The following is a 19,683-nucleotide window of genomic DNA, read 5'->3' as shown; positions in this document are numbered from 1 at the left end:
GGAGGATCAGCACACTGAAAGAGATGAGACAAAGAGGAGAGGCTCAAAGGAAGACGCAAGGAGGACATGACATGAACAAAACTGACACCGACTGAACTGTGGTGGTTTGAGGCCTTTGGGGACCGATTTGAGGTTACTCACTTTGGCAGGTTCAAGAACAACAGCTCCTCTTTGATCTTCTTAGCTCCGCACTGGCATTCGTAGTCCAACAGGCCGCCCTGCAGCAGGGAGCAGGAGGAACAGGTGCATTAGAGTTAAACTCTTTTACAGATGAATTCACATATTCGTGGGAGCAAGCCTGTTCACAGAATAGAGTCTAAACGAGCTCTTACTTTCAGACTCCAGCCCCGCCCTTCAGCAGCATCCTGCTGGCTGGCACAACCTTGCCATTGGCTGCTGCCAGGGACTCAACAGGTTAGAACAAAAATATAAATATTATATCTGAGTTCTTATGTGGACCCGCCTTCCAGACACAACGTCACCTTCCATGAATGTCCACAGGTTAGCGGCCCTCGCTCTGCTGGTCCTCCAAAGTAAGAAAAAATGAGAAAAAATAAGGAGCAGACCAAGCAAAAGAGGGTATTTAAAGAGACAGTGCTCTTAAGGTGCATTTTTGGCGAGTTTTATTATCTAAATGTTATTGTGTCACTTTCTTATGAGGCTTCAGTGAACTGAAAAAGCTTCTGGGATGAGAAGCGAAACGTCTTCAAAAAAGTTAAAGAAGTCCGGTTGCTTTTTTCCCCCAAGCTCCTTAGAGTTCTCTGAAAATGGTCAGGTAGAAGGACTGGACTGAAAATGAGTAAAAAAGCAGCCAAAGCCCAAGGAAGTTGAAAGACTGGAAACTATTGCTGAGGTCATGTCAGTGTAAAAAGTTACCTACAAGTCTGGCACCTTGGAAGCAAAACATAAAGAAATAAGGTGTAAGGCCAAATGTTTGGTCCTGCAGCCAACCGGACCATGAAATATAGAGCACAGGTGAACAAAGTGAGGCAGCAGTTTGCTGATTTCCACCTTGTGCCTTTCATGTTGATCAGCTTAGTAGTTTGCCAGCTTTCTAGCTGTTAAAGACTTTTGGCGAGAGGTTATTCATATTTGAACTCTAATTGAACCCCTCTTTTTTACTGTTTTTTTGTTTGTTTGTTTTTGGGGGTTTTTGTTGTCTTAGATGGCCTGACTCAGCAGGTGGGGGCAGTTTCTGAGTTTACCTTCGTTCAAACAGTGCAGAAATGGTTTCGCTATGCTCCAGACCGGATGGGTGGTGCAGGACGCCCGATATCCAGCCCCGTCATGGAGTAAACTAAAAACAGTAAATAATACATTTAACAAACAAGCAAGCTCTAAATTTAAGCGGAGAGACTGCAGACATAGCCGCACCATTCCAGGGATTTTTGGTTAGCATGAGGGGTCTAGCCAGGACCCTTACTGGATACTGGGTGGGAATCGAACGTGCGACTCCAAAGATATGTAGTATTACCACTACACTATCCAGCTGCGCTACACTATCCAACAAAAAAAGTTTTTAGAAAATTTGATAAAGTCTGATGCTTAATATTGTAGGGATATTAATCTCCCTATGATATTAATACGGATTAAAATTGTAACATTATGTTTACAATGTTACAATTTTACATTATGTTAAATTGTAACATAATGCTTAACAGATAATGGTTATCCTCTTTTTAAATCATACATCATTGTCTCTGTAGGAGGGTCTGGAGCACCCCCTGCTGAGCCGCTGGGCTCAGTACCTTGCAGGCAGGTCCGACGATGACTTCATCATCTCACCTGAGCTCAAAATTCTGGTGCGTGAAGGCGTCCCTCGGGAGTATCGGCAGAGTGTGGCGCTGTTTGGTCCGAGCCAGAACTTTGACAAGCCAAGAGTGCCACACGCAACGCTATCAGCAGGTACAGCTGTAGAGAGAGAGAGTGTGTTGAAATAAGAAGAGAAAATTCTCTCAATTATGGAGACAGTCAAATGGTTTATTTATGTTTGATGTGTGCTTTACATTTGTGTGGCTGTTAATAAAGTTAGCGCGCTCTAGGGGGCGTATGCGTTCATCAAAAAATGGCCGAAGGCTGATGTGTGATTATTCCTCCCAAAATGTCGTTGATGAAGTTAGCTATGCACGTTAGATTTTACTGCGCATTTTCATACCTCTGCCAACAGGTTATGGGCCCAGGAAGCTAAGAAGTTTTCCAAAAGAGTCCATGTCGTTTTGCCACCGAGAGAAACGCCGCGACGTACTGCGCACTCGGTGAGGATTAGCATACCATGCTAGCGCCATGAGCCGACGAGCCGCTGAGTCAAATAGCCGTTGGGCTCGGCTAGTTTTTGATGGGGATGAAAAGAATTACGAACTATGGGAGACGAAATTTTTGGGCCACCTTCGTCTGCAAGGTTTAAGAGACATTATTTTGAAGCAGCCTACCGACGCGGAGGGAGAAGAAGAGAGAGCAAAGAATGCAGAGGCCTACGCGGAGCTGATCCAGTTTCTGGATGACAAAAGTTTGTCTCTTGTTATGCGAGAAGCAGCGGATGATGGACGGAAGGCGCTGGGGATTCTAAGAAACTATTATGCAGGTAAAGGAAAGCCTCGTATAATTAGCCTGTACACAGAACTCACTTCGCTCCAAAAGTGAGAGTGTGACTGAGTATGTGATACGAGCAGAGACAATAATCACAGCCCTGAGGAATGCTGGTGAAACTTTGAGTGATGGGCTATTGGTAGCAATGGTTTTGAAGGGACTGCCAGAATCGTTCAAACCGTTTGCTATCCATGTCACACAAAGTGAAGTTGAAGTGACTTTTGCTGAATTTAAAACTAAACTGCGAAGCTTTGAAGACACAGAGAAAATGCGCGCCGCAGCGTCAGATGACAACATCATGAAAGCACGTGCACGACCGAGCGACAATCCCACGTTTGAAAAATCGAATGACCGTGGGGCCGGCAACGCAGACAGTGTGTTTCAGATGCGGACTAAAGGGACACAAAGCCAGGACGTGTCAGCGCAAGCAGTGGTGTAGCGAGCACCACCCATCGGGACTCAACATGCAGACGGAAACGGCGGCAAGACAATGCACGGAAAGTTTCCGAGGAGTGGGGTAGCAAAGACTACGCATTCCGGGTAAGCAGCGAGGGTGCAGCGTTCCAGTCAGAGCATGGCATCAACAAAAAGGGTCTGATGGTGGACACAGGGGCAACTTCGCATATTGTTACAGATATAACGAAGTTCAGGAGATTCGACGACAGTTTCCAGCCCAAGTCACACTACCTAGAGTTGGCTGACGGCACCAAGTGCACTGGAGTTGCAGAGCAAAGAGGGGAGGCAGAGTTTTGCTTGATGGACAGCAGGGGGCAGTGCCACAAAACAACCTTGAAACAGGCACTGTACATCCCATCGTATCCACAAGACATCTTCTCTGTGAAAGCAGCTACCTCAAATGGAGCAACTATGATCTTCAAGCAAGGAAAAGACACCCTGCGACACAAAGACGGTACAAGGTTCCCAATATATGAGTACAACAGACTGTACTACCTACAAACAGTAAACACTGAAGGTAAAGACCAGTGTAAGGCTTGCTATGACATGCAAACATGGCATGAAATTCTTGGTCACTGTAATTATGATGACATTCAGAAATTACAGGGGGTTGTTGATGGTATGGCAATCAAAGGAAAAACAGACAAATCTGTCTTGCATTGTGAAGTGTGCACACAGGGAAAGTTTGTTCAAACTAGAAACAGGGACCCTGATGCACGAGCCAAAACCGCCTTAGAGCTGGTACACACAGATCTAGCTGGTCCAGTAGACTCAGAGTCCAGAGATGGATATAGATTTGCACTATCATTCACTGATGACTATTCCAGTGCAGTGTTTGTGTATTTTCTGAAAAATAAGAGTGACACAGCAAAAGCAACACAGAAGTTTTTGGCTGATACAGCCCCGTATGGGCAAGTTAAATGTATCAGGTCTGACAATGGAACAGAGTTTATGGGAAATGAGTATCAGGCACTCCTTAGCAAAAATGGAATCAGGCATGAGACCTCAGCACCATACTCACCACACCAAAATGGTACTGCAGAACGCAATTGGCGTACTCTTTTTGATATGGCCAGGTGTATGTTAATAGAGAAACAGTTACCTAAAGAGTTGTGGACTTACGCAGTGCAAACAGCAGCTGTAGTGAGGAATAGATGTTTTAACAGACGCACAGAACAGACACCATATTTAATGCTGACAGGAAGAAGGCCAAACCTTTCCAGGATGCAGACATTTGGGTCAGTGTGTTATGCCTACAGGCAGAACAAGAGAAAACTAGACTCAAGGTGTGAGAAAGGAATTTTTGTTGGATATGACAAGAACAGTCCAGCTTATATGGTCTACTACCCGGGCAGTGGGAAAGTACAGAAGCATAGACTGGTGAAGTTTGAGACTAAAACAAGAGTAGAGAGACAAACACAGACTGACAAGGTGCCAGATGATGAGGGTGACTTTGAGACACCAAACAGGTTCACCAAGACCAGACAACAGACTGATGTGAGTACAGAACACACAGATACTCAGGAACAGATCCCAGTAAGCATGTCTGAGATGAGCAGCCAGTCACAGGAGAATGAACTCGACTGCGAGGCTGCAAGGTATCCTTCCAGAGTGAGAAAGAGGCCTGGGTATTTAAGTGAATATGTTACTGATAAGGAGGATTGTGATCAAGTACTTACAAACATGGATTATTGTTACAGAGCAATGTGTAACATTCCCCAAACATTCAAGGAAGCAATAACTTCATCTAACTCAGAGAAATGGGTCAGTGCAATGGATGAAGAGATGCAATCACTAAGAGAAAATGACACATTTACCTTAACCACTTTGCCTGAGGGTAAGAAGACAGTGGGGGGTAGATGGGTGTACGCAGTCAAAAACAATGTTGATGGATCTGAGAAGTACAAGGCACGTTATGTTGCTAAAGGATATAGTCAGAGGATAGGTGTGGATTATGAAGAAACATTTTCCCCTACTGCTAACCTGACTAGTATCAGAGTGTTGATGCAAAAGGCAGCACAAGAAAACATGCTTTTACACCAGATGGATGTTAAAGCTGCCTATCTTCATGCACCAATAGATTGTGAGGTATTCATGGAACAACCTGAGGGTTATGAGGTAAAATCCGACACAAATGAAAAACTGGTGTGCAAGTTGAAAAAGTCGCTATATGGGCTAAAACAATCAGGCCGGAATTGGAACAAGTTGTTGCATGAATATCTGAGTGAGAACAACTTTGTGCAAAACCCCGCTGACCATTGTGTTTACACAAAAATGACAGAAAATAAGAAGGTGATTCTGATTGTATGGGTAGATGACCTGATCATTGCTGCTAGTGATGAAAGTGAACTAACTGTTGTGAAGAAAATGCTTGCAGCAAAATTCAAAATGAAGGATTTGGGTAAACTGAGACATTTCATTGGTATAGATTTTGACCAGAGTGATAACTGTGTAAAAATGTCACAAAAACAATATGTGGAAAAAATACTTGAAAGATTCAACATGCAGGATTGTAAAGAAAGACAGACACCTTGTGAGCAAAAACTGAACTATGCTGATGATGCAGAAAAGATGAGTGATGTCAAAAGGTACAGAGAGGCAGTTGGTAGTCTGATCTATTTGGCTACATGCACAAGACCGGACTTGAGTTTTATAGTCAGTAAACTTTCACAGTACTTTACTGAGCCAACTGAAGACAAATGGACTACAGTAAAACATGTACTGAGGTATCTGAAAGGGACAACCGAGAAAGAACTGTGTTACAGGAAATGTGACAACAAAGAACTGAGGTTGTGGGCATACAGCGATGCTGATTGGGCAGCTGATGTAACAGACAGACGGAGTACAACTGGTTATTGCATAAGCTTGTCTGTAGATGGTCCTTTAATCTCATGGAAAACCAAAAGACAACCTACTGTTGCATTATCTACCTGTGAAGCGGAGTACATGGCTTTAGCTGCGACCCTACAAGAAGTTTTGTACCTAATGCAACTGTTACAAGGTATTGATGGACAAAAATATGCACCGCCAAAAGTTCATGAAGATAATCAGGGTGCAATTGCGTTGGCGAAGAATCCTGTGACGAGACAGAGATGTAAACATGTTGACATAAAGTACAACTTTGTGAGATCAACTGTGAGTGCAGGAAAAATAACTCTGGATTATTGTTCAACAGAAGAGATGGTTGCAGATGTAATGACAAAGCCTGCAACAAAAGTTAAGCTGTTCAAGTTTGAGAAGTTTATGTTTGGGCATTAACATGGTATACGAACATGTATACAGTACTGAGGAAGAAACCTTTTGTTTGTTGTTTTTTTTGTTTACTTAAGAGCATCATAATATGAGAGCAAGTGGGGGTGTTGAAATAAGAAGAGAAAATGCTCTCAATTATGGAGACAGTCAAATGGTTTATTTATGTTTGATGTGTGCTTTACATTTGTGTGGCTGTTAATAAAGTTAGCGCGCTCTAGGGGGCGTATGCGTTCATCAAAAAATGGCCGAAGGCTGATGTGTGATTATTCCTCCCAAAATGTCGTTGATGAAGTTAGCTATGCACGTTAGATTTTACTGCGCATTTTCATACCTCTGCCAACAGAGTGCTTTATCCGCACCTGAGCACAGGTGGCTCCTCCTCCTTCCTGTTGGGAATGCTGGCGAGCACTCAGTAATCCTGTTCTGTTTCCAGCTGTGTGAGAAGAGTCGGACAGCTCCTAATCCTGCCTCCAGGCAGGTCCAGCTGGACCTTCACCGAACCCTGACGACCAATCAGCACTTCTCCTCGCTGTCCAGCCCCGCCCTCCAGCAGCTCCGCCGCATCCTTCTGGCCTTCTCCGGGCATAACCCTGCCATTGGCTACTGCCAGGTACTCAGCAGGTCAGAACAAAAGTATAAATTTTATATCTGAGTTCTTATGTGGACCCGCCTTCCAGGCAGAACCTCACCTTCCATCAATGTCCACAGGTTAGCGGCCCTCGCTCTGCTGGTCCTCCAAAGTGACGAAGACGCCTTCTGGTGTCTGGTGGCAGTGGTGGAAGCCATCATGCCTCAGGACTACTACACCAAGAATCTGGTGGCCTCTCAGGTCAGCAGACACACTCACCTGCTTGCCTGCTGTGATCTGTTTTAGTGATCAGTGAGGCTGATCTCTGTGAGTCTTTGTGCTCAGGCGGACCAGCGCGTGCTGAAGGACTTCATGGCGGAGAAGCTTCCTCGCCTGGCATCTCACTTTGAGGATCACAACATTGACGTCTCTCTGGTCACCTTCAACTGGTTCCTGGTGGTTTTTGTGGAGAGTCTGCCCAGCGACATCCTGATGCCTCTGTGGGACGCCTTCCTGTATGAGGGTACCAAGGTACCATACACCCGAACACACCATGACAGAAATGCAGACAACACTTGAATGCACCACAGTAGTGTCCATGGAAACAAAAATGATTTTGTTTTCACCTTTAGATGTCTTTATTTACATTTTAGGAGTAATAAGACATTGTTTACTAAGCATGGGGAACTGTCATGTGACATGAAATAGGAGTGGGAAAGCAGATCATTCTAGTAACGACCTCACAGTCTACCACAAGCAGCGTAAATCCAGACGATGAGCGGGACAATGGCTTTGGGCTTGTTTCTGCAATGTGACAAATGCAGCACAGCTTTTACATCGTTTGTCTCAGGAAATAAAATCACAGTTCAGACACAGAAATATATACCACACAGGGATAAATGCTGACAACAGCTTCAGCCACGTAGATCCAACCCAAAAGTTTAATTTAAACTTAAAGCTCAACTACCAAGTAAGTTAATATTATCTGGCAACTGAGGAACCAAGTGGCTTATTGGAAATCGATCAGAGCTGTAATGAGTAAAGGGCCCAACTGCACCACAACTGAAAGAGTAATTTTATGACTCACCTCCTCAAAGTTTCCAATTAATTGTGTGGCGTGAGTGTCCTGTTATGAAATGCGTGTCTGTGCTGCAGGTGATCTTCAGATACACTCTGGCTCTGTTCAAATACAAAGAGGACGACATCCTGAAGATTCACGACAGCGTGGAGATCTACCAGTACCTACGCTTCTTCACAAAGACCGTCTCCAATGCCAGGTACGCACTCGCCTCCACCCGCCTTAATCTACGAGCTGTTACACTCTCAGAAGTGTAGCGGATGTAGCTGTTGAATCTTTGAGCTTCAAACCCTTTTTACTGAAATTTTGTGAGAAGTTTAAATTTCCCTGATCACAGTAACAACGATTTAAAGATTTTTAAGTATCTGCAGCTCTCGGATACATGTGGTCCAGTCAGTCCAGTATTTCCTGCTCAAACTGCAGTACCTGAAGTATCAAGCAGCATAAAACAGAAACACTCAAGCTGATCAGTTTCCAGTTCCTCTGTGTTGGTGATCGAGTCCTTTCCACCTGCGTGTGTCCATGCAGGAAGCTGACCAGCATCGCCTTCAACGACATGAACCCATTCCCCAGCCGGCTGCTGAGGAACCGGCGAGTGCTCCACCTGGAGCGCCTGCAGGCGGAGCTGCGTGAGCTGGAGGAGCAGCACAAGGAGTTCATCACCGAGAGCGTCGTACGGAAAGACAAAGAGCTCGACGTCATGGTGAGCGAGGACGACGAGGACCTCTGATCACACGGGACGCTTCAGCTGCTCACTTCGAGACGACGATGAGTTTTCCATGAGTTCAAGAGAATTTCACTAAACCGGCTGTTAACTGGTTTCCTTCACACCAAACACAGGATTGTGTCAGGTTCACCATCTCTACTAACACTACAAGGAAACAGACGCATACAGATTTAACTGCATCACATCTCTGAAACAAGCTTGCAGTAAACAAATGTGTACTGTGTTCACGTGTGTAATAAGTCAGGCTGCAGAAATGTGCAGATGTATTTCAGTGAATTCATTTGGATTAATATGTGATAGCTTATTTATTTCATTGCATCTTTTGCTTTATACCTAAAAATGCGTGACATTTCTAAATGTAGTCACATCCCTATGAAACATGGTTTATTATCAGCTGTAGTCACAGCTGGTGATAAAGTAATTAAATGTCCAGCTATTCAAAAATAGGGCATTCTGCACAATGAGTACTTTTTGGTACTTGAAGTATATTTTGATGCTGATGCTTCAGGGCATTGTGCTGCATTGTCGAAGCTCTCTGGGCTTCCGGTTAGAACGACCTCACAGTGTTTTATTTTGATCTGGTGTAAAGTGCATTGTGCAGAAATGACAGCATGATAGTCACATGATAAAACTGACTTTTCTTTTTTTTTTTAATTTTACTGGGTGTGCATCTTGTTCAAATGTCTTTTTCAGCATTTGTACATAAATATTCTGTATATAAATATTTGATTTTCATTTATTTTACAGAGTCCTTTATTTTGTTTCACAAATATGACATTCATGTCAAATGACATCTGCAGACTTTATAATGACCAGCAGGGGGCAGTGTATTGCAGTCTATGAGAACATTTACTGAGACCTGTTTCATGCACTAGTTTCATGTCTCATTGAATCCAACATGATGTTGATTTTGTAAATTAAGGTCACATGTTCATCACATCTAATTTCAAAACACTGATCAATTAAAAAAAAATGAATTCCATACCAATTGCAGGAATAAAATAGGAATAAATAACAAACGAGAAATACATACAAAACAAGAGAAAGGCACACATGAGAGAACAGGTCACATGACAGCACAGCATTATCTACCCACAATTTGAACTAAATAACAGATAGCACAGGCAATGAAAACAAACGGAAATCAGAATAAATTTAAAAACTTTTATTGATGTTAACTTGAAGTGCTGAATTAGCCCTGTTGTCAGTTCAAATCACTTCAATCTATAGCGCACTTTAAGGTCTTTAGACCTTAAAAAGTAATACACTGCAAGGTAAGCTTGCAGCATCTTACTTTAAGGTCAACTGTGAAACTTTGTGGAAAGCCTGAGACAAGTTGATGAGTCAGTGAAGCGCACTTCCTTCTGATGACGGCTATACTGAGGTGAGTTTTTAAGCATATCCTGAACTTTATTCATTATTAGACTTCTGACACCTGGCAAATAAACTCTCACGCGATATGAGAACATAACAGCAAAAAGCCAGTAGCTGGTACATGAATGGATAAAAATTGGATCCCTCTTAGATTGAATTGGTTGCCCTCTTATATTACGTTGTTTTGAACCTAACCGCATCCACTGAATTAATGCAGTTTTCAGGACAGTAAAAACAGAGAACTCTGATATACACAATTTCTGATTGCTGATAGTGTTTCTTAATGCAAAATGGGCTTCCATTTAAAATGCAATTGCTTTATGTTCGATCTTTAGTGAAGAAGGGTCATTTTTGATTCTGTGGACAAGGGATGCAAATGGAATGTGAAGGCAACAGGTAGTAGGGTGAATTAGGGTTTCGTGTGGTCTTCAGTGCATGAATTTTATTGCCACTTTATTTCAACTTTTTATTAATGTACTCAAAAGAAAAACAAGAACCACAAAGGAGATTCTTGTGATTCTTGTTTGTGCTATCTGTTTGTGAAAGAAAGCACATTTTACCACATCATACTGTGTTTGCTGCCATTTATTTTACTCGTCCTGCCTGAGTGTCTGGGCTGCGTTTGTCTGTGCACCTTTGTTCTGGCCTTCTGCTGATGGGTTTCACATGCTGGGCTTTCCCTCTTGGTCCACACCCAGCAGCCTGCTGCTGACCACACACAGCCTACAAACTGATCCATCCATGCATCCATCCATGCATGCATGCATGGCCTGGTTATTGTTGAGTTATCACCTCCAGCTCCTTGCTCATAACCAGGTAGATACTGGGCTGGGCCTGATCTCTGAGCTCAATAACAATGACAAAAATGCCAAACACTTTACTCTTCATGGTAAAAAATGTTTATAATACAGTAAAAACTGGATGTAGCCAAAATCAGTGTTTTATATACAGTGTAAGTGAACAACATTGCTACACTGCTGGTGTTTGATTGATAGAGGCTTTCTTTATAAGAACTATGATATCATTTCTTTTGCTGATTAACAGTTTTTATATAATTTTTATATCATATATAGCTTTCAAGAAGCCAAAGATCACTGGACGAAAAGACTACAGACCTGTGGCTCTGACATCTGGTCAGGAAGTCTTTTGAGCGCCTGGTTCTCTCCTATCTTAAGACCCTCACGGCCCCCCTCCTGGACCCCCTGCAGTTTGCATACAGAGCCAACAGGTCTGTAGACGATGCCATCAACATGGCCCTACACTTTGTCCTGCAGAATCTATGCTAGGATCCTGTTTGTGGACTTCAGCTCTACCTTCAACACCATCCTTTCAGACCTTCTTCAAGGATTGCTTTCCCAGATGAATGTGCCTGATCCCATCTGCCGGTGGATCACTGACTTCCTGACGGACAGGAAGCAACCAGTGAGGCTGGGGAAGAATGTCTTGGACTCCCGGACCATCAGCACGAGCTCCCCTCAGGCCTGTGTTCTTTCTTCTATGCCCTTCTCCCTGTACACCAACTGCCGCACCTCCAACCACCAGTCTGTCAAATTAATTAAGCTTGCAGATGACACCACCATTATTGGACTCCTCTCAGACGGGGATAAGTCTGCCTACAGGATGGAGGCTGAACATCTGGTGTCCTGATGCAGCCGCAACAACCAGGTGCTGAATAAGTGTTATTTTCATTTACCACTGGCCCAAGTACATTTTTATTGGCTTGTGAACAAAGCTGTAGTTTTTGTATTTTTAAATATTAACGCAATTTAATTGAGACATTATTTATATTATTTCACTTTCAATGTGAAAAATGCGGTAAAAACATTGAAAATAATGGTCACCCCTGTTCGCTGCAATGTAAAATAGTACAACTGCTGTCAGCCTTCATTAAGTTGCATCATTTAAACATTTGCATATTTTTATTCAACTTCTGCAGGATGCTTTGATGAAAGACTCCCTTTTCCCAAGTAGAGGCTTTACTAGAGGTCACAGGAACAGCGCTGCTGTTTTGGATGCGGAAAAATGTTGTCTTTCACTCTACCTGAGCTCAGTGTCCCAGTAAGGGCTCCGCCTCATTGTAGCTGACGCTGAAATGTTTGTGTGGGTTGCCATGACAACACCAGAAGTGCATCTGAGATCGTGTCCAAATTCATGGGCTGCATCCTCCTGAGGACTCGGTGTTCTGACAAAACGTCTTACTTTGGCAAAACGTCCTACCGTAAGTAGTTCATGCGTTCTCGGCGGCTCTAGTGACCCTCGAACTCTCGGCTAGCTATCGAGGTGGTGGATAACATACGTCTCCCCCACAAGAGCACGAACCTACAACTTTTCTACTACTGGTTTTACAAGGCGTACACGGTAAAAACATTATGCTGTTATTTGTTAAGCACTTGTGCACCTTGTGAAAAGAAATAAGTGGCTGAGATGGATGTCATATGTGCTATTGATATTATTTTACTCGTTTCTAGTTTTCACGGTGCTCCATGATTGTGAGAGGAATAAAAAATAATTGTGGACATCAGTACGAAGCATGGATTCTTTTGACCAGAGTAGATACACTGGTCCCTTGAATATACTAATCTTTTTGAGGTGGGTGACTGTTCCTGTGTATTTACAGAAACAATGGTTGTGATAACCTCAGCTGTTTCAGAGGGTGACTGTTCGTTGCTTTGCGCACTTTTAAATCTGTATACAATGGTTTGTTCCCTTTTTGTGTTCTGAGGTTTAAACAAAGATGTACTAGATGTATTATACCGGTCCCTCGAATCTACAAATCTTTTAGATGTGGATGACTGTTCATTTTCATCTGTGTTTACAGAAACACTGGGTGTTGGAACCTCAGTAGTTTCTTTTTGGCTGACAGACTCTGGAGCTGTACAAGAGGAATAAAGAGCTGCAATGCTTTTGTGAACCTGACCTGGGAAGGGAGAGAAATATATTTTTGTTTTGTTTTTGTTTGTCTTCTTGTTTTATTTGATTCCTTGTGGGATTTGGATCCAACAAGTAAAGTATGCATATTATGCACACACACAAACACACATGCAGCTATTACCATTTCTTGTATTCTTGAATAAAGACATTGATCTGACACATTTAAAATGCAGCCAATTGTTTTTATTGTTATATTATTAAGAAAAAAGAAAAGGTGGGGGTGGGGGGATGTAAAGAAGAGCTTAAAGGAAAGGGCTAGAGGAGAGAAAACCCCAACAATTAGCAGGGCATTTTTTTACTTGGACAAATTGTTAATAAAGTTTCCATATCTGTAACAATGATGACAGTATAATTGTTTATAAACAATTATATTGACAATTATATGTGTCCAGTATGTTGGCTCATTTTCTTTTACTTTTTGCATTTGAAAATAAAAGTTGGGCTGATTTTGACACCATTACAAGAAGTGTTGTTAATGATTCTTTATGAATTAAAATCAGGTTACCACAAATTGTTTTTTAATTTAATTTCATTTGAAATGTTTGTCAGTGGGTAAACAATTCGTAATGCAAAGTCAGAAACATCGAGTTATTCTTGTACTGCATGCTTGCAATAAATAAGTTGTCCTAACAGTCAGTCAAAGGAGCTTGGAAAGAAAAGCGTCTGGACTTCTTTGAGTTGAAGTGACTGATATATATATTTTCTGTCTGGTTGTTTTGTTGGTTTTTGTTTTTTGCCCTTTATCACCATTCCTCTTCCCTGCTGTTTTTCTTTCCCTCTTTCTTTCTCCCCTTTCTTTCCCCCAGTCATGTCTGTCCTATGTGTAGCAAGTGAAAATAAAATAAACAATAAAAACAAAGGTGAATCAAATAGACCAATACGGCAAGGCCGGGATGGTCCATTTGGTAAAGTAAATCCGTTAGTTATATTTAACATAATGTTAAATGGCAACATTCTGTTTACAATGTTACCATTTCACATTATGTTAAATTGTAACATTCTGTTTACAATGTTACCATTTTACCTTGTGTTAAATGGTAACATTCTGTTTACAATGTTACCATTTTACATTGTGTTAAATGGTAACATTCTGTTTACAATGTTACCATTTCACATTATGTTAAATGGTAACATTCTGTTTACAATGTTACCATTTCACATTATGTTAAATGGTAACATTCTGTTTACAATGTTACCATTTCACATTATGTTAAATGGTAACATTCTGTTTACAATGTTACCATTTTACATTATGTTAAATGGTAACATTCTGTTTACAATGTTACCATTTCACATTGTGTTAAATGGTAACATTATGTTTACAATGTTACCATTTACATTATGTTAAATTGTAACATTCTGTTTACAATGTTACCATTTTACATTGTGTTAAATGGTAACATTCTGTTTACAATGTTACCATTTTACATTATGTTAAATGGTAACATTCTGTTTACAATGTTACCATTTCACATTATGTTAAATGGTAACATTCTGTTTACAGTGTTACCATTTCACATTGTGTTAAATTGTAACATTATGTTTACGATGTTACCATTTTACATTATGTTAAATTGTCAGTAGGCCTGGTACCGGAACCGGTACTGGACCCCCTTTTACTTTCAGCCATCAGAAGAGGGTACACTGTGGTCATAACAATACTCAGACTGTAGCATTTAAAGGTCCCAAAGTGTACCAGGAAAATATCCCCCGCACGATTACACCAGCAGCCTGAATTGTGAATGTGAGGGAGGATGGATCCATGCTTTCATGTTGTTCACTCCAGGCTGATATAAAAATGATATAACTAATACTACTTCTACTAATAATGACAATAACAACAAAATAATAATAATAATGTCAAAAATACCAGTAATAATAATAACAATAACAACATAAACAACAACATTACTACTAATAATAATAAAGATAAACAAATGTATTAAAAAATTAATAATGATAATAATAATAATAAAACTGATCATAACAGTAACAATATCAATCATAACAACAACAGTACTAACAACAATAATAACAATAACAATGAAGGTGTTGCTGCAGATCTGAGTCCCGACTCTGCTGCCTTTCTAGTGCGGCAAAGAAAGTAAGAAATAGAAAAAGAAAAACACAAATAAACTGAGTGTGAGGGTTTTTCTACAAGTTACACTGAATATTTGCACAGACATGCTGACTGTTTGCTGGGAGACGTCACCTGTCTTTTATAGAATAGCAGGTAAGCTGTTCTCTGCCGCTGCTCACACACAGACTCACACGTGGTCTGGCAGACCAACTCGTCATCGTACGTGAGCCGGCTGTCTGTGACGTCGTCTCTTCCGCTCATCTGGTGAACGCCGTCACAGACGTAATGTCCTGAGAGGAGAAGGCGCACTTATTAACGTCTCATAAACTTTCAAAGCTGACCTGCATTCAGCACATGTGTCTGAAAGCACCCACTCACCGCTGTAAGCTGAGGAGCCCAAACGACTGATCACGCTGACCAACAAATAGCGAGCAGTTTACTGGGAGAGGGCAGCGGCACCACCCGTTAGCTTAGAAATGGGCTCCATCCATACTTGAAATGAACGGTGTGCCTTTTCCCTTACCTCTTCAGTAAAGGCTGTGTCCTGGCTGATCACCAGCTGCTGTGTCAGAACAATGGGGCTGTTCTTCTTCTCCACGGTGAACGATGGAGTGAACGTAAACCACTTCAGCTGGAGGATCAGCACACTGAAAGAGATCAGACAAAGAGGAGAGGCTCAAAGGAAGACGCAAGGAGGACATGACATGAACAAAACTGACACCGACTGAACTGTGGTGGTTTGAGGCCTTTGGGGACCGATTTGAGGTTACTCACTTTGGCAGGTTCAAGAACAACAGCTCCTCTTTGATCTTCTTAGCTCCGCACTGGCATTCGTAGTCCAACAGGCCGCCCTGCAGCAGGGAGCAGGAGGAACAGGTGCATTAGAGTTAAACTCTTTTACAGATGAATTCACATATTCGTGGGAGCAAGCCTGTTCACAGAATAGAGTCTAAACGAGCTCTTACTTTCAGACTCCAGCCCCGCCCTTCAGCAGCTCCGCAGCATCCTGCTGGCTGGCACAACCTTGCCATTGGCTGCTGCCAGGGACTCAACAGGTTAGAACAAAAATATAAATATTATATCTGAGTTCTTATGTGGACCCGCCTTCCAGACACAACGTCACCTTCCATCAATGTCCACAGGTTAGCGGCCCTCGCTCTGCTGGTCCTCCAAAGTGACGAAGACGCCTTCTGGTGTCTGGTGGCAGTGGTGGAAGCCATCATGCCTCAGGACTACTACACCAAGAATCTGGTGGCCTCTCAGGTCAGCAGACACACTCACCTGCTTGCCTGCTGTGATCTGTTTTAGTGATCAGTGAGGCTGATCTCTGTGAGTCTTTGTGCTCAGGCGGACCAGCGCGTGCTGAAGGACTTCATGGCGGAGAAGCTTCCTCGCCTGGCATCTCACTTTGAGGATCACAACATTGACGTCTCTCTGGTCACCTTCAACTGGTTCCTGGTGGTTTTTGTGGAGAGTCTGCCCAGCGACATCCTGATGCCTCTGTGGGACGCCTTCCTGTATGAGGGTACCAAGGTACCATACACCCGAACACACCATGACAGAAATGCAGACAACACTTGAATGCACCACAGTAGTGTCCATGGAAACAAAAATGATTTTGTTTTCACCTTTAGATGTCTTTATTTACATTTTAGGAGTAATAAGACATTGTTTACTAAGCATGGGGAACTGTCATGTGACATGAAATAGGAGTGGGAAAGCAGATCATTCTAGTAACGACCTCACAGTCTACCACAAGCAGCGTAAATCCAGACGATGAGCGGGACAATGGCTTTGGGCTTGTTTCTGCAATGTGACAAATGCAGCACAGCTTTTACATCGTTTGTCTCAGGAAATAAAATCACAGTTCAGACACAGAAATATATACCACACAGGGATAAATGCTGACAACAGCTTCAGCCACGTAGATCCAACCCAAAAGTTTAATTTAAACTTAAAGCTCAACTACCAAGTAAGTTAATATTATCTGGCAACTGAGGAACCAAGTGGCTTATTGGAAATCGATCAGAGCTGTAATGAGTAAAGGGCCCAACTGCACCACAACTGAAAGAGTAATTTTATGACTCACCTCCTCAAAGTTTCCAATTAATTGTGTGGCGTGAGTGTCCTGTTATGAAATGCGTGTCTGTGCTGCAGGTGATCTTCAGATACACTCTGGCTCTGTTCAAATACAAAGAGGACGACATCCTGAAGATTCACGACAGCGTGGAGATCTACCAGTACCTACGCTTCTTCATGTTGGATTGTAGTGTTATTTTATGCCATGTTATACCCCGAATTAAAGATTGTGAATTATTACGTAGATTAGTTTGCATTATTCTCCTGAATTAGAAGAAGCTGATAACTATTGCATTAGTTAAACTGATTTGCATTACATTAAACTGCTGGCTTGTTGTGAATGAAGGATATTGCTGTATGATGCATTATACTGCTGAGTTATAAGAAATACTGTACACAGAGAGTTATTGTCTTATTTGTCTGATTAGAAGAGAACAGAATATGCTGGAGTTTTCTGCCCCATCGCAGCAGGAGCAGATAAGCAGGGAGCCAAGGTCGTAGCTTAGGCGCTGTGTGAGAGAAGGCATGTAAATGTTTAGGCTTTTTATGATAAGGTGGAGGCACCAGGGGCTATAAAAGTTTGAGCAATGCTCCACCATTTTGAGATCTGAGACTGTCTGCATACAGTGTCCATCTCCCACGTGTGTGATCATTAAATCATCGTTTGACTCAACCCGACCGGACCAGTGTTGTTATTGTGGTGTTTCTCTTGTTTCCATCCCCAATTTTGAACTCGTAACAGTTTGGGGGCTCGTCCTGTGGTATTGGGGTGGAATTTAAAAGTTTGGACGGTCCGAGGTTGTCGAACGGACAGGCACGAGCCAGTGGTCTGATGTGGGTGGACAAAAGCCGGCTTATCTAAAGGTAAGGCACTACCTGTTGAATTATTTCCAAAGTGTGCCAAATTGGATATGACTAAATTAAAGTCTACTCACTGAAATTACTGGTAGAGTGCCTGTTTTGATTTTGATGAGAATCACCGTGTGTTATGCAGTTAAAGTTGCTTAAGAGTATTTAATGAAGTTGAAGAAATATGAACGTAATAATGTTGGGTTTGAGTCCCTGGATATTGAGTTAAAGGCTCAGGTAGTTTGGTAGGGAATTGGTCATGTTGTTGGTTAAAGTCCAAATTGGTTATAAGTGTGGTCCTGTGTGATTATAAGTGAGGGTTGGCTCCATTGACCTCTAGGTGGCACTTGCCTTAGTCAGACTCTTGTTTTAGGGTGTTGACTGTTGTTTCAAATTGTTACAAATTATTATAGGACGGCACCAGAAGTTGCTAAGAAGCGCATAGCCCGGAGGTTACGCTCCCTCCTGGCCGTGGACGCGCGGTCTTGACCTGTCGGCGAACAGGGTTAGTTCAGTTTGGCTTAACTGTGGAGTACAGGGCATCCCGGAATCAAGCTAGGAGTTAGAGTCTCCTCACCGTTTTAAACGGTGTCATGTGCTTTTTTGGGCAAAGTTAAATTGAGTTAGGGACTTTAGAAATTAGGTCAGAAACTGTTCCCAGAAGTGACAGATACTGTTTGATTGATTACAAAAAAGTGAGACTTTCTTCGGTGAGACCCGTTAACTTAAATTTGTCGAAATTTGTTAGGTGCTGAATCTGTCAGGCCTGTCAGTGGTTGTAAATATAAGACGTCTTTGTAATATAAAATAGTTTTGCCTGAGCTTTGTGTGAGACTCTGTGTGACGTGCAGCTGCAGCGCTGCGAGCTATTTTTAGACTGTGTGTGAACATGCAAATGAGCTGTGAGGTGCACAGAGGACTTTTGTTGCTGTTTAGCGTGTTATTGAGTTTTATAATTTTGATTTGCAAACAATGATACGTGCCTGTAATTAAAACGCTGATTTTGCTGATTATGATATTACAAATGAGGTTTTGAATGACTAGGGTGTGAATGATGTTGGGTTTAAAGCTGAAACTCAGAGAGGAGTGTGTTGGGAGACTGGCATGTAGTCTGCAGTGCAAAGGTGGGCGTCTTGCCTGCTGGTCTATTTAACAGTGATGAAAATGATATTAAATAAATCTCTCAGTGTGTTGATACAGGTGGCTACGGGGCTGGACCAACTGCCCCCACAAGCACGGCGGCCGAAGCAAAATTATAGTAATGGAAACCAAACTCAGCATGGATCAGCAGCTGTGGAAAAGACAGCAGCTAGCAGAGAATTAAAGGAGAAATTAAGAGAAGTTTTAACACATAAAATTGCGGCCGACAGACTTGTGGAGGTTGGGAAGGCGTCCGGAGCATCACAACGAAAAGGTGAAACTAAAACACACACAAGCAGAGTAATGTGAGAGAGAGGCACGTGCTAGAGAAATGCCTCGTTGGAGAAAAAAAACGTTAAATTAGCCCATTTACAAACGCACATACACGCAATGAAGAAACAGCTTACACCCATGAACATGTGAAGATTTTCCAGCAAGTAAAGCAGTGAAACTTAACATACATCCGCCGTTAAATAATAAAGTTTATCCACTACTAACAAACAAACTCTCTGGGTTGCAAGACAACAACTTAACTTCAAAAAAAAAATCACAACCAGTGATAA

General features: G+C 42.2%; 1 pseudogene across 1 annotated transcript; it reads left to right on the top strand.

The window, feature by feature from the left end:
- The first annotated feature begins 1,397 nt into the window (after positions 1 to 1,397).
- Positions 1,398 to 8,670, top strand: LOC308408356 (TBC1 domain family member 2A-like; annotated as a pseudogene). The gene is made up of 7 exons: positions 1,398 to 1,433; positions 1,707 to 1,905; positions 6,728 to 6,915; positions 7,003 to 7,123; positions 7,208 to 7,393; positions 8,018 to 8,139; positions 8,469 to 8,670. The product of its transcript is annotated as a TBC1 domain family member 2A-like (transcript).
- Positions 8,671 to 19,683: the final 11,013 nt, after the last annotated feature.

Source organism: Rhamphochromis sp. 'chilingali', assembly GCF_963969265.1.
Source record: "Rhamphochromis sp. 'chilingali' genome assembly, chromosome: 13".
Classification (NCBI taxonomy): domain Eukaryota; kingdom Metazoa; phylum Chordata; class Actinopteri; order Cichliformes; family Cichlidae; genus Rhamphochromis; species Rhamphochromis sp. 'chilingali'.
Note: the sequence above shows the minus strand (reverse complement) of the source record. Positions and strands in the feature narration are given on the sequence as shown.